The following is a 14142-nucleotide window of genomic DNA, read 5'->3' as shown; positions in this document are numbered from 1 at the left end:
GGACTGATTTCCTTTAGGATGGACTGGTTTGATCTCCTTGCAGTCCAAGGGACTCTCAAGAGTCCTCTCCAACACTACAGTTCAAAAGCATCAATTCTTTGGCGCTCAGCTTTCTTTATAATCCAACTCTCACATTCATACATGACTACTGGAAAAACCATAGCTTTGACTAGATGGACCTTTGTTGGCCAAGTAATGTCTCTGCTTTTCAATATGCTATCTAGGTTGGTCATAGCTTTTCTTCCAAGGAGCAAGCATCTTTTAATTTCATGGCTGCAGTCACCATCTGCAGTGATTTTGAAGCCCCCCAAAATAGTCTGTCACTGTTCCCATTGTTTCCCCATCTATTTGCTATGAAGTGATGGGACCAGATGCCATGATCTTAGCTTTCTGAATGTTGAGTTTTAAGCCAACTTTTTCACTCTCCTCTTTCACTCTCATCAAGAGGCTTTTTAGTTCTACTTTGCCTCTGCCATAAGGGTGGTGTCATCTGTGTATCTGAGGTTATTGATATTTCTCCCAGCAATCTAGATTCCAGTTAGTGCTTCATCCAGCCTGGCATTTCTCATGCTGTACTCTGCATACAATTTAAATAAGCAGGGTGACAATATACAGCCTTGCTGTACTCCTTTCCTAACTTGGAACCAGTCTGTTGTTCCATGTCCAGTTCTAACTGTTGCTTCTTGACCTGCATACAGATTTATCAAGGAGGCAGTCAGGTGGTCTTTAAGAATTTTCCACAGTTTGTTGTGATCCACACAATCAAAGGCTTTGGTGTACTCAATAAAGCAAAAGTAGATGTTTTTCTGGAACTCTCTTGCTTTTTCTGTAGGGATAATCCTTTATTTAAAAGGCAGTTGGTGTCCAGGAAGGGCTTCCCTGGTGGCGCTAGTGGTAAAGAACCCAACTGCCAATGCAGAAGACTAAGAAATGTGGGTTCGATTCCAGAGTTGGGAAGACCCCCTGGAGGAGGACATGGCAACCCACTCCAGTATTCCTATCAGAGAATCCCATGGACAGAGGAGTCTGGCAGGCTACAGCCCATAGGGTCACAAAGAGTCAGACATGACTGAAGTGACTTAGCATGCACTTGAGCAGGTGTCCAGGAAACTCTAGCCATTTTTTCTAGGTATCCTATCTGTGTAGGGACACGTTTGTCCTAGTTTCGAGTTTGTCTGCCATAGTGGTCTCAGCACACTGCATAACCCAGCCAGACCACCATATACCACCAACATATTAGAAATAGGACATTCTTACTCTCATAAGCCTTCTTGCATTGCTGATAGATTTCACTGGTAGGATATGTTACAGGCTAAACTATGGTCTCTTTTTCAGTTTCCAAAAAAAACTTTAGGTGGAAAGAAAAGAACTCTGAGAGCACTATTTATTGTTAATAACATGAAATCAGTTTGCTCATCTGTTGCATGAAACTAAATACACACGAGACAGCAATGATTACAGATTTTCTTGAAAGTGGCTCCTCTCCTCATGCAGTTCCCTTTGGAGGGAGGCATGCTAGGTTCATCAGTTCTGTTGCCCTCCTGATCTCATGATGGGCAGGGTACATGAGATGAAAAGAGTCTAGCCTCTCAGGGTTGGGTCTTACACAGTCTTCAATCTGCAGAGTCAGGTTATAGGTATTGCATCCTAATTATTACCTTACAAGGATTAACTAGGCACATGTACCCGTCTCTGCCTTTTCTTTTATCAAAGATCACCTTCCTTTTCACAACTCTGCTCTTGCCTTTGTGTTCGCTCTCTCCTACATCACCAGTTTTTTTTCCTCTTGGCTACCAATTTCCATAAGCACATAAGTATTCTCTAAGATCTCCCATGCTGAAAAATGGTCTCTTGAACCCACTTATCTGTTCCCCTGAGTAGCCAAACTCTCACAATGTGTTGCCTATGTTTACCACCTCCATTTCTTTATTTCTCATTTGTACTTTAACTTTAGTTAAGTTTCTGCCCCAGTACTCCACTAAAACTGTTCTCCTTCCACTAAAACTGTTCTCCTTAAGGGTATCAGTGTCTCACATGTTGCCAGTCCAAAGGGCTATTCTCTGGCCTCATCTGATTTGACCCTTGAACAGCATCAACAACTCCAGTTGTTGACTGTTGACCATTCTCTCCATCTGCCAACACATTCATGTCTTGGCTTCCTGGTTTTGGTTCAACATCACTGACCATTCTTTCTCAGCTTCTTTCTCTACTTAATTTTCAAATATTAGTATTTCTCTGATAATTAGTGAAGTGTTTTTCATGTGCTTTTTTGGCCATCTGCATGTCTTCTTTGGAGAAATGTCTATATCTTCTAACTACTTTTTAAAATTTAAATTTATTTATTTTAATTAGAGGCTAATTACTGTATAATATTGTATTGGTTTTGCCATACATCAAACAGAGGCTACAGTCCATGGGATTGCAAAGAGTCGGACACAACCAACATGAATCCGCCACAGGTGTACACATGTTCCCCATCCTGAACCCTCTGGACAGAGTGACTAACACTTTCACTTTTATCACAGAGTTGGCACTGTGTAAATATTTCTTGAATAAATGAATGAGTGAATGTCTTTAGAAATGATAGTATTCTAGAACTTCTTCAATATTGGTTTGTTTTTAGCCTGCTCATAGATTTTCTGTCCACACCTGTCATTGATTTCCAAGCAAGACAAAGCAAAGTATTAAGTGCCCAAGTATCATATTCTGCATAAAGCTTGAAAGCACTATATTTAGAAAAAGTTGGCAAGCATAAGCTCTCAGTCCAATTAAATTTTAGTGTAGTAAAAGTATTAACGGAGACAGTGGACTGTAGTTGATATCTGAACAGGGAGTTTCTGACCATTTGCATTATAGATGTCTATTAATAAACAGGCAGTGCTAGGAGAATAAGATATAGCAAATAAAATTTAGTAGATTGAAGAAGACTGACTCTTTTAACCAACCTGACTTAAATCTCTTTGTTATGAAGAATATTGATCATGAATCCAATTTGATTTGGCCCATCATGCCATTAAGGACTAGCCTTGTAAATGTCTCTAGACAGCCAGTCTTACTTATGATCAATCAGACTTCTACTATAAAATTCTATAAGGTAAACAAATATTAAGTAAAGATTATGGTCTAGTTCCTTACTCTAGGCCAGTAAATACAACTCTGTCAAGTTCATGCCCATATTATCAGGTTATATCCAAATCTGCGATCTGATTCTGGACTCACAGCATTGTCACCGTAATATAGTTGTCAAACCCAACAGAATTTGGCCAAAATGATGCTAGCAATGTAACGTTTTTTCAAAAATATTTTCATAAATTTATATACAGTAAAATTGACTCTTTTGTGTGTACAGTGTTATAGATTTTAATACATGTAAAAATTCGTATAAGTAGTCCCACAGTCAGGGTATATATGGTTGCACCACCCCAAAATGTCCATTATGTGGCTCCTTTTCAGTCACATCCTCCCCTCCTCCCAGCCACTGGTAACCACTGATGTGTTCTCAATCACTGTAGTTTTGTCTTTCTGAGAATGTCATTTAAATGAAATCATACAAAACATAAATTTTTGGCACTGGCTGCTTTTTAAAAAAATTCAATTGGAATATAGTTGATTTACAATGTTGTGTTACTTTCAGGTGTACAGCAAAGTGATTCAGTTACATGCATACGTATACTAATTCTTTTTCAGATTCTTTACCCATAGCAGTTTAGTTCAGTTTAGTCGCTCAGTCGTGCCTGAGTCTTTGCGACCCCATGGACCGAAGCACGCTAGGCCTCCCTGTCCATCACCAACTCCCAGAGTTTACTCAAACTTTACCCATATAGGTTGTTACATATAATACCATATAGGATATTGAGCAGAGGTCCCTGTGCTATGCAGTGGGTCCTTGTTGGTTATCTATTTTATATGTAGTAGTGTGTGGATGTTAATGCTAAGCTCCTAATTTATACCTTCCCCCTATGTTTTCCCTTTGGAAACTAAGTTTGTTTTTGAAATCTTTTATTCCTCTTCTGCTTTGTATCATATTTTAAATTACACATGTAGGTGATATCATATGATATTTGTCTTTGTCTGACTTCACTTATTTCGTTCTTTTTTATGGCTGAGTAACAGTCGTGTGTGTGTATCACATCTTCTTTATCCATTTCTCTGTTGATGGACATTTCAGTTGCATACCATGTCTTGCTTATTGTAAATAGTGTTACAATGAACATTGAGGTGCATATATCTTTTTGAATTATGGTTTTCTCTGAATATATGCCCATGAGTGGATTGCTGGATCATATGCTAGTTCTGTTTTTCTCCATACTGTTCTCCATAGTGGTGGTATCAATTTATATTTCCATCAACTGTGTAGGAGGGTTCCTTTTTCTCTGTACCCTCCCAGCATTTATTGTTTGTAGACCTTTTGATGATAGCCATATTGACCAGTGTGAGGTAATACCTCGTTATAGTTTTTATTTGCATTTCTCTGATAACTAGTGAAGTGTTTTTCATGTGTTTTTTTTGCCATCTGCATGTCTTTGGAGAAATGTCTGTTATCTTCTGCCTATTTTTTGACTGGGTTGTTTGTTTTGACATAGAACTGCACGAGCTATTTGCATATTTTGGAGTCAGTCCGTTGAACATGGTTTTCCACATTCACTGCAGAATATAGAAGTATGGTTGACTTTTGTGAGGTGACCTTATATTCTGTTTTGTATGATTTCATTTATGTAGACAATTGCATTATGTATGAATAGTGGTTTTCTTTATTTCTATTTTATATGTCTTTTATTTCTGTTTATTGCCAGTTGCACTTAATAAGACTTGCTGATATTGAAAACGGTTGGTGAGAGTGGACATCCTTGCCTTGTTCCCTGTATTGGAGATAAAATATTCAGCTTATGTTATTAAGTATAATATTAGTTATAGGTTTTTTGTAGATACCTTTTATCAAGTTGAGGAAGTTCTCTTGTAGATCTAGTTTGCTCAGAGTTTTTGTCATAATGGATGTTGATTTTTTTCAAATGTTTTTTCTGCATCAATTGCTTATGATCATATTTTTTATTTATAATGCTAATATTGTGGATTGCATGATTGAGTTTTAAACATGAGCTCATGTTTTAAACATTCCCTGGATAAACCCCATTTGGTTGTGGTGTATTATTCCTTTTATGTATTGTTAGGTGCGATGTACTGACATTTTGTTAAGGGTTTTTGCATCTACGTTCATAAGTAATATTGTTCCTATTTTCTTTTCTTTTATTCTTATAATCTGGTTTGGGATCAGGATAATGACTTCTGGTCTCATAAAATGAGGTTGGATAGGTTTTTTGTGTTTCTATTTTCTGAAAGAGTTTTATAGAATTTGTATGATTTCTTCTGAAAAATTAATTAATTTTTGTTGAGGTATAATTGATAATATAATTTAATTATATAACAATAATATAATAATATATTATGTAATATCAAGTATAATATAAATTATATTAGTTTCAGATATATAACATAATGATTCACTATTTATATACACTGCAAAATGATCACCATCATAAGCTACCATCCATCACTATACACATGACAAAAGTTCTTGCGAGAACTTTTAATATTTACTTTCTTAGGAACTTAGGAACTTAGTACCTTTTTCCTTCTTCAACTATTTTGCCCACTTCCGCATCCCCCTTGCTCTCTGGCAACTGCCAGCCTGCTTTCTAAATCTGTAAACTTGGTTATAATGTTGTTACTGGTTTGTTTTTTAGATTCCACATGCTAGATCAGATCATATGATATTTTTCTTTCTCTGACTTACTTTAATTAGCATAAAGTCCTCAGTGCCCATCCATGTCTTACAGATGGCAGGATTCCACTCTTCTTTATGGCTGAGTGGTATAGTCCTTTGTGTGTGTGGGCGTGTGTGTCTTTTCATCCATTCCTCCACTGATGGGCCCTGAGCTTGTTTCCATATCTTGGCTACTGAAAATAATACCGCGACACATGCATGATTTCTTTTTTTAAATGTTTGGGAGAATTCACCACAGAAGACATCTGGGTCTGAAGATTTTTTTTCAGGTATTTATTAATCAGTTACTTAATCATTTTAGAACTATTCAGGTTTTATCTATTGCATCCTGTATGATTTTTGCCCCAGGAAATATTGTTAATGTTTGAAGAGTTTTCACACTTTTAAATTTAATAATAATAATAGCAGTTGATTTAGTCGCCACTTGATATTTTCTTTTTCCACACCTAATCTATAATCTTATAACAATTCTTCAAGGTTAAGCAATTTTCTTCACCTTATAGCTGAATAAAACTGAGACTTAGGCACTCGCCCTCTGTGGTGGCCCACACTCTGTGGAGAGCGCTTCTCTCTGAATCTGGATAAATCCACTTCTTACCATGGAAAAGAAACCAGAACAAAAACTGAGAATTATAGGAATGTAAATGACTTGCTCAAAGTCACCTTAATGCTAACGAGAGAGGTCAGAAGACCAACCTCCATTTAACTCCCAAACCTACATTCTTTCCATGGCAACTTGCACAAATTTAGCATGTATGACTTCTAGATACGGGATTTTACTAATTGTCATCGCTATTGATATGAAATATGAAATTACCTGACTGTTAAAATGATCAATGTAAAACACACTTTGTATCATGACAGATAATCCATTCCCCCTCAGCTTCATGCTTTGTGTAGGGAAGACTTTTTAAAAATCCTTGTGACAAGGAAACTCATAAGTCACAACACTTTACTTAAGGGTCTCTGAGCATCTCTCCCCAGCTGTAAGTAATACCACACTACTTGCTTGGACCTGCTACAGATAATTTAGTTATATTTGATCACTCTGTCTTTCTCTTGCTCCAGATGGTGTATCTCAGAGTCTCTTGAGCCTCATTGTTGTATCGGGATTGTATGTTGATGCAATAGTCTATTGTTTCCATTTTTATAGAGTCATAAATTTCCATAAAAGATTGGATGGTATACATTTGCTTTTGATGTTTTTAAGTCTTAGGACTTTGCAAGGGATGTTTTATAGTGTCTGCTGTATTTATCAAGTAAACAGTGTTACCGAGAACCACCCACTTGCTGTTTGTGCTGGGTATTCAAGCTCTAGGAGATGCTTCAGCTACACACACTGTGGGTTCTACATTTCCCAGGGACTTTTTAGGCTATGCAGTTGAGATGGTCCTTTAAGCCACTTAGATTCATGCATCCATTTTACTTTGCTGGTGATAATCAGGAGATGGTACATTTATCATGAGGCATATATTTTGATGTGATCATCTGAATATGTTCTGCCTTTTTAAAAAACATTGTGTTTTAGATGTTAACAGAGAGAAAAGAAACAAGCATTTATGTACTATAAGAGAATTACTTTACACATATTAACTTCAATAATCCTCTCAATGAGTCTGAAAAATAAGTACTTTTAAATCTTATTTCATAGATTATTCAATTCAAGCCCAGACAGATTAAATGATTTATGCAAGGCCATCTAGGTTAGAATTGGGGAACTGATACCTAGTTCAAACTGTATGACTCTAGATTCCATGAGCACTGATAGCAGTATATCTGCTCTGCCGTTTTTCCTCAGTGCTGGTTGTCGTCAACCATGTATGTCTAGAAAAATTCTGCCTTTTTCATTATTTTAGCATCTGACTTAAAGTTTTACTTCTACTCCATAATAATAACACCCAACAATGGCTAAATAGTGTAATGATGAATAGTACAGGCTTTGGAGCCAGGACTCTCTGCATTCAGACTCCAGCTCTGCTATTTATTAGTTGTATAACTTTGGGCAAATTATTTAATTTCTCTTTGCTTGAGTTTCCTCATTCAGTAATAATTGTAGTTACCTCAGAGGCTTGCTATGAGGACTAAATGAGTTAATATTTGAAGGATCTTGGAATAGTGCCTTTCACATTGTGAGTACTATACATGTGATTGAAATTTGGGGGGTAAAAAAATTTTCTTTAATGATTGCAGATTATTCTTTCATTTGGATGTGATATTTTATTTAATCTCCTCTTAGATGTTGGACACAAAGTTGATTTCAGGATTTTGTGTTAGCACATATTTTTACAATGAACATCTCTATCTGCATTTGAGTTTTTTCTGGGCTTAGAATTACTGTGTCAAATGACCAAACACTTAAGAAATTCCTTAAATATACAAATAGGCTAATATTTTCAAAGAAACTTACAAAAAATTATAAACAAAAATCACAGATAAAAATGTAAAAAGAAAACAATCAAGTTCCCAAGATGTAGGTTTTTTTAAAAAACAAAATGGAATTTTCATTTTGAGATAATTGTAGATTCACATGACTCGCTAAGAAATAGTACAGAGATCCTGTGTACAATTTGCTCAATTTCTCCCAATGGTAACATTTTATAAAACAATTTTACATTATCACAACTAGGATATTTCACTGATGCAATGAAATTGTATCAATTGATATTTCGTTTTCTTTTCAAGGAAAAGAACATTTTTATCACCACAAGAATCCCTCCTGGTGCCCTCCTCTCTTGGCAACAGCTGACCTGTTCATCATGTCCATAATTCTGTTATTTCAAGAATGTTATATAAATAAAACCACAAAATCCGTGGTTTGGGATTGTTCTTTTTTTCCCCCACCTAGCATAATTCCCTGGAGAGTCATCTGAGCCATCTGTGTCCATAGTTTGCCCTTTTCATTGTTGAGTAGTGTTCCATGGTATGGATGTACCACGTTTGTTCAGTGATTATCTGGTGAAAGACATCTGAGTTGTTTCCAGTTTTTGGTCATTATGAATAAAGCTGTTATGACCATTTGCACGCAGATGTTGATGTAAACATAAATTTTAATTATCTGGGAGAAATGTCCAAGAGTGTCATTGCTGGATTGTATGGTAGTCACATTTTTGTTTTGTGTGGAGCTGTCAGATTGTTTTCCAGAGTGTTATTTTTTGTTCTCAGCAGCAAGCTACGGATGATCCAGTTTTACGCAGTCTTGACAGAATTTGGTGCTGCTATTGTTTTTCATTTTAGCCACTTTGAAAGGTGTGTGGTGATTTATCATTGGAGTTTTAATTTGCATTCCCCTAATGGATAAGGCTGTTGAACATCTTTTCATGTGCTTACTTGCCATCTGTATATTCTCTTTGGTGACATGTTATTAATGCTTTTTTCTCATTTTCTAATTAGATTGTTTGTTTTTTAGTGTTGAGTTTTTATATATTCTAGATTCTAGTCCTTTGTTGAATATGTGGTTTGCATGTATTTTTTCCTAGTTTGTGGCTATCTTTTCATCCTTTTAAGATCTTTTGCATAGCAAAATTGAAAGTTTTTGATGAGGTCTAATTTATCAGTTTTTCCTTTTATAGATTATGTTTTTGTAGACTTCTTTATTTAGTCCTACATCCCCCAATTTTTCTCGTTTTTTTCTAAAAGTTATAGTTCACATTTATTTTTTTTCCTGAGGGGTTCTTCTGATAAAGACCAGAAACCTACTAGACCAATTCTAGAAGAGCTATAACACTTAATTTTGAATTATACATTTAGTCTGTGATTCATTTTGAGATAATTTTTTATAAGGGAATCCCTGGTAGCTCAGTGGTAAAAAATCTGACTGCCAATGCAGGATACCTAGGTTCAATCCCTGGGTTGGGAAGATCCCCTGGATAGGGAAATGGCAACCCACTCCAGTATTCTTGCCTGGAGAATTCCATGGAGAGAGGAGCCTGGTTGTCTACAGTCCATAGGGTAGTGAAGACTCGGACACAACTGAGGGACTGAGCATACAAGAGGCTTAAGCCCAGGTTCTTCCTTTTTTGTTCTATTTTGTTTTCTGGCTTCTGATGTCTCATTGCTCCAGTACTATCTGTTGTAAAGGTTGTCCTTCCTGCATTGAATTGCTCTTGCACTTTATAAAAAAAAATCAGTTGGACATATTTGTGTGGGCCTATTTATGGGTTCTGTATTCTATTCCACTGATCTATACATTTATCCCTCTAAAATACCACACCATCTTGATTATTGTGAAAGTGAAAATGTTAGTCGCTCAGTCATGTCTGTCTCTTTGTGATCCCATGAACTGTAGCCTGTCAGGCTCCTCTGTCTATGCAATTCTCCAGGCAAAAATACTGGAATGAATAGCCATTCCATTCTCCAGGGGATCTTCCCCACCCAAGGATCAAACCCCGATCTCCTGCATTGCAGACAGATTCTTTACTGTCTGAGCCACCAGGGAAGCTCAAAGTACAGAGAATCACCCTCCTTATGGCAAAGACACTCTGCCTAGGCCCCAGCAAGATTTGAACTTGTGACCCCTGGTTTATAAGACCAGCACTCTAACCCCCAAGCTATGGAGCCAAGTCATATATCTCTTTAATATCTTTAATATTTGATATCTTTAGTATCAAGCAGAATGATTCCTACCACTTTATTTTTCAAAATTGTTTTTAGCTATTCTAGTTACTTTGCCTTTTTGTACAAGTTTTAGAATAATGCTGTTTGAATCTACAAAAACTCTTGCTGGGGATTTCAATAGAGATTGCATTAAAGCTGTGTATTGATTTAGGGATAAATTACATCTATATTGAGTCTTTCAATTCACAAATACCATATATCCCTCAATTATTTAGGTCTTTGATTTCTTTCTTCAATGTTTTATAAATTCCAGCATGAAGATTCTGTACATGTTTTGCTAGTTTATATACAACTATTCATTTTCTTTGTTGTGAATGGTATTGCATTTTTAATTTTATTCTCCATATATCATTATTAGTATTGATACATAGAAATGTGATTAATTTTAAAAATATTGATCTTATATTCTACAACCCTATTGAACTCACTTATTAGTTCTAGAAAGGTCTTTGCTTTCTGCTTTATTTTTGTATATTCCTTGGGCTTTTTTACAAAGACACTAATGTTATCTGAAAATAGGGACATTTTAATTTCCTTGTTTTCAATCTTAGTGCCTTTTATTTCTTTTTCTTGCCCTGTTACAACATGGAACTTCCAATACTATGTTGAATGAATTGTGAGAGTCTTATGTTTTGAATAAGGGGCTTCCCTGATGGCACAGGCAGTAAAGAAACTGCCTGCAATGCAGGAGACCCAGATTTGATCTCTGGGTTGGGAAGATCCCCTGGAGAAGGGAATGGCAACCCATTCCAGTATTCTTGCCTGAAAAATCCACGGGCAGAGGAGACTGGTGGGCTACAGTCCACGGGGTGGCAAAGAGTTGGACACAACACTTTCACTTTCTATGTTGAGTAAGAAAGAGAAACAATTTAGCCCTTTTCCTAATCTTGGGGAGAAAGCATTCAGTGTTTCTTTATCAAGTATGATGTTAGTTGTATAGGGGCTTCCCTGATAGCTCAGTTGGTAAAAGGTCCACCTGCAATGCAGGAAACCCCAGATTCCTGGGTCGGGAAGAACCTCTGGAGAAGGGATAGGCTACCCATTCCAGTATTCTTGGGCTTTCCTTGTGGCTCAGCTGATAAGGAATCCACCTGCAATGTGGGAAACCTGGGTTCGATCCCTGGGTTGGGAAGATCCCTTGGAGAAGTGAAAGGCTACCCACTCCAGTATTCTGGCTAGAGAATTCCACGGACTGTATAGGCCATGGGGTTGCAAAGAGTCAAAGACGACTAAGCACCTTTCACTTTCTAGTTGTATAGGGTTTTTTTCATTCATTTTTGATTGTTTTTGTTCTTAGACATTTTGTATCAAATTAAGAAAGTTCCCCTTTATTCCTAGCTTTCTGAGAATTTTTTTCCTTATCACAGAAGGGTGTTGGATGTTGTCAAAAGCTTTTTTGAAGATACAAGTTTTTGATCATTACAAATTGTTTGTAAGGCACTCAGGCAATAATTTTTGTAGGTGCTGAATCACCTTCCTCCAGATGGATACATGGCACCTGCAGGTAGTCAAAGCCAACCGTGCCCATGTGTTTTCCCTTTCAGCAACTTGTCTCATTGTGTTGGACGACAGTTTATTTTCCCAGGCTTTCAGAAACGTTTGAACATTTCAAAAATGTTTATTTTTCATGGGTCCCTGAGAAATGTGCAAGAGCTTTATTTATTAAAGTTGAAATATTTTCGTTATTCAGATCTCTCAGGTTTTTCCACTCAAGTCTTGTTGCTGGTTTGAGAAATGTGACTGGTTCAGAACTGATTGTCAAGTGGTGATATGTGAGGGATTGTACAGCGATGTTGCTACAAAGTATGAAATGAGTTAGATTTCTCTGTCTTGGATTATCCCCACTGCCCACTTTCAGAACTTTCTAAAATAACTTATTCATGTGACTCATCCACAGTGATGTGCTGGTAAAGCTTTAGTAACCAGCTCTCAGGATTGGAAGTGACCTCTGATTTGCTGATTTCCGTCATGTACAGAGATTTCCCAGGTGGCCCTGGTGGTAAAGAACCCACCCACCAATGCAGGAGATGCAAGAGACGTGGGTTTGATCCCTGGGTTGGGAAGATCCCCTGGAGAAGGGAATGGCAACCCGCTCTAGTATTCTTGCCTGAAAAATCCCATGGACAGAGGAGCCTGGCGGGTTATAGTCCGTGGTGTCGCAAAGAGTCAGACACGATTGAAGCGACTTAGCATTCATGTGTGATGTAAAGGTTCCACCATAGCAAACTTTAGGCATCATTATGATGTCACTGAGCATGGAGTTGGGACAAGATGAAAGGTACAAGCTGGCTCCAGCATACTGCTGCTGCTAAGTCACTTCAGTCGTGTCCGACTCTGTGCGACCCCATAGACGGCAGCGCTCACACATAACTCAGCATAACACTGGTGACAGCATGTCTGACACAAACTGCCCAGGCACTCCGCTTCTCAGACTATTATGGGATTGTCACTTTTTTCTGAGTGTTTTTAAGAGTATATGAAAGAAAGAATAGGTGGTCAGCCCCGCAGAAATGGACTTCAATGATTAGCACATACAACTTGGGGGGGGCATGTTTCAATAGTTCACGTTTTTGTGACTGAGTAGTATGGATGTACCAGTTTATGCTCTTCACCTGTAGTAGGGCATCTGAGTCATCTCTAAGCTTTTGCTTGAGAATAGAGCTATTATGAACTTTCACGTGCAGGTTTTTATGTGCACATAACTATTTTTAAAATATGCCTTCATTAGTCTCCTCCCTTTGTCCCTCACCCAAAGCCTGAAATCCTGAAGTAGTAATTTCCTTGTTTTTTTAAACTCCAATTCAAGATATAACAGCATTACTGGAAAAAGGCACAGTGGTACGGAATCCGCCTCCCAATGCAGGAGATGCAAGAGACGTGGGTTCAGTCCCTGGATTGGGAAGATCCCCTGGAGTAAGAAATGACAACCCACTCCAGTATTCTTGCCTGGAAAATTCCATGGACAGAGGAACCTGGAGGGCTACAGTCTATGGGGTCTCAAAGAGTCAGACACGACTGAATGAATGAGCATGCGTTGTGTAATTCCACCCTTGGCAATGATATGTTAGAATTTTAAGAGATGCTGGCCATTCGAAGCTCCTGTCTAAATGTGGTCTGGTCTTGACCCACGTGTTAATCCTAACAAAATGTTTTTTAGCATTCACATAGAGCATCACAGGGATGGTTAGCTATCCTACTGGCTTTTAGGACCTGCTAATATCTTCACCCCATTAGCATGAACCTCTGCTCAAATTCCAAGTCAGATAGAATGAAGCAAATAAACCCAAAAGCCATGTCCTGCACCTCAGCATGATGCGGCTGAGCTATCCTGATCATATGCTCTTTGAGATGCATCTTTGATTCTTGTGTTGACTGATGCTGGGCTGGCATCATGAGTGTAAGGATTTTCATTTCTCTGAAGCATTACCTTTTTCAGGGGGCAAAATTGCTGAGTAATTAACAGAGTGAGTCCAGGGCAGACAGCCTGGGTTCGAAATCCAGCTCTGTGGGTGTTAGATGTGGGAACTTGGGGGAGTTCTGCCGCCTCTCGTACTCAGGTTTATCATTTGTCAAATGGGGTAAGGATAATATTTACTTCATGCAGTTATTATCAAGATTAAATGAGATAATGTGTAAAGCATCTAGAAAAAGGTTTAGTACATAGCACACGTTCAGTACCTCGTCATCACCACCATCATGATGCACGTGTTGGAGTCAGGAGAATTTCAGGGCCCATTCTCTCCCTT

At 37.7% G+C, this 14142-nt stretch overlaps 1 non-coding gene across 1 annotated transcript; it reads right to left on the bottom strand.

Annotated features, from left to right (window-relative positions):
- Nucleotides 1-10266: 10266 nt before the first annotated feature.
- Nucleotides 10267-10339, bottom strand: TRNAI-UAU. Its single transcript has one exon. It is a non-coding gene; the product is annotated as a tRNA-Ile (tRNA).
- Between the last annotated feature and the right edge of the window lie 3803 nt (nucleotides 10340-14142).

The sequence above is a fragment of the Bison bison genome, unplaced genomic scaffold (assembly GCF_000754665.1).
Source record: "Bison bison bison isolate TAMUID 2011002044 unplaced genomic scaffold, Bison_UMD1.0 scf7180017864254, whole genome shotgun sequence".
Classification (NCBI taxonomy): Eukaryota; Metazoa; Chordata; class Mammalia; order Artiodactyla; family Bovidae; genus Bison; species Bison bison.
The sequence above is the reverse complement of the archived record's forward strand: the minus strand, read 5'-3'. Positions and strand labels throughout refer to the sequence as shown.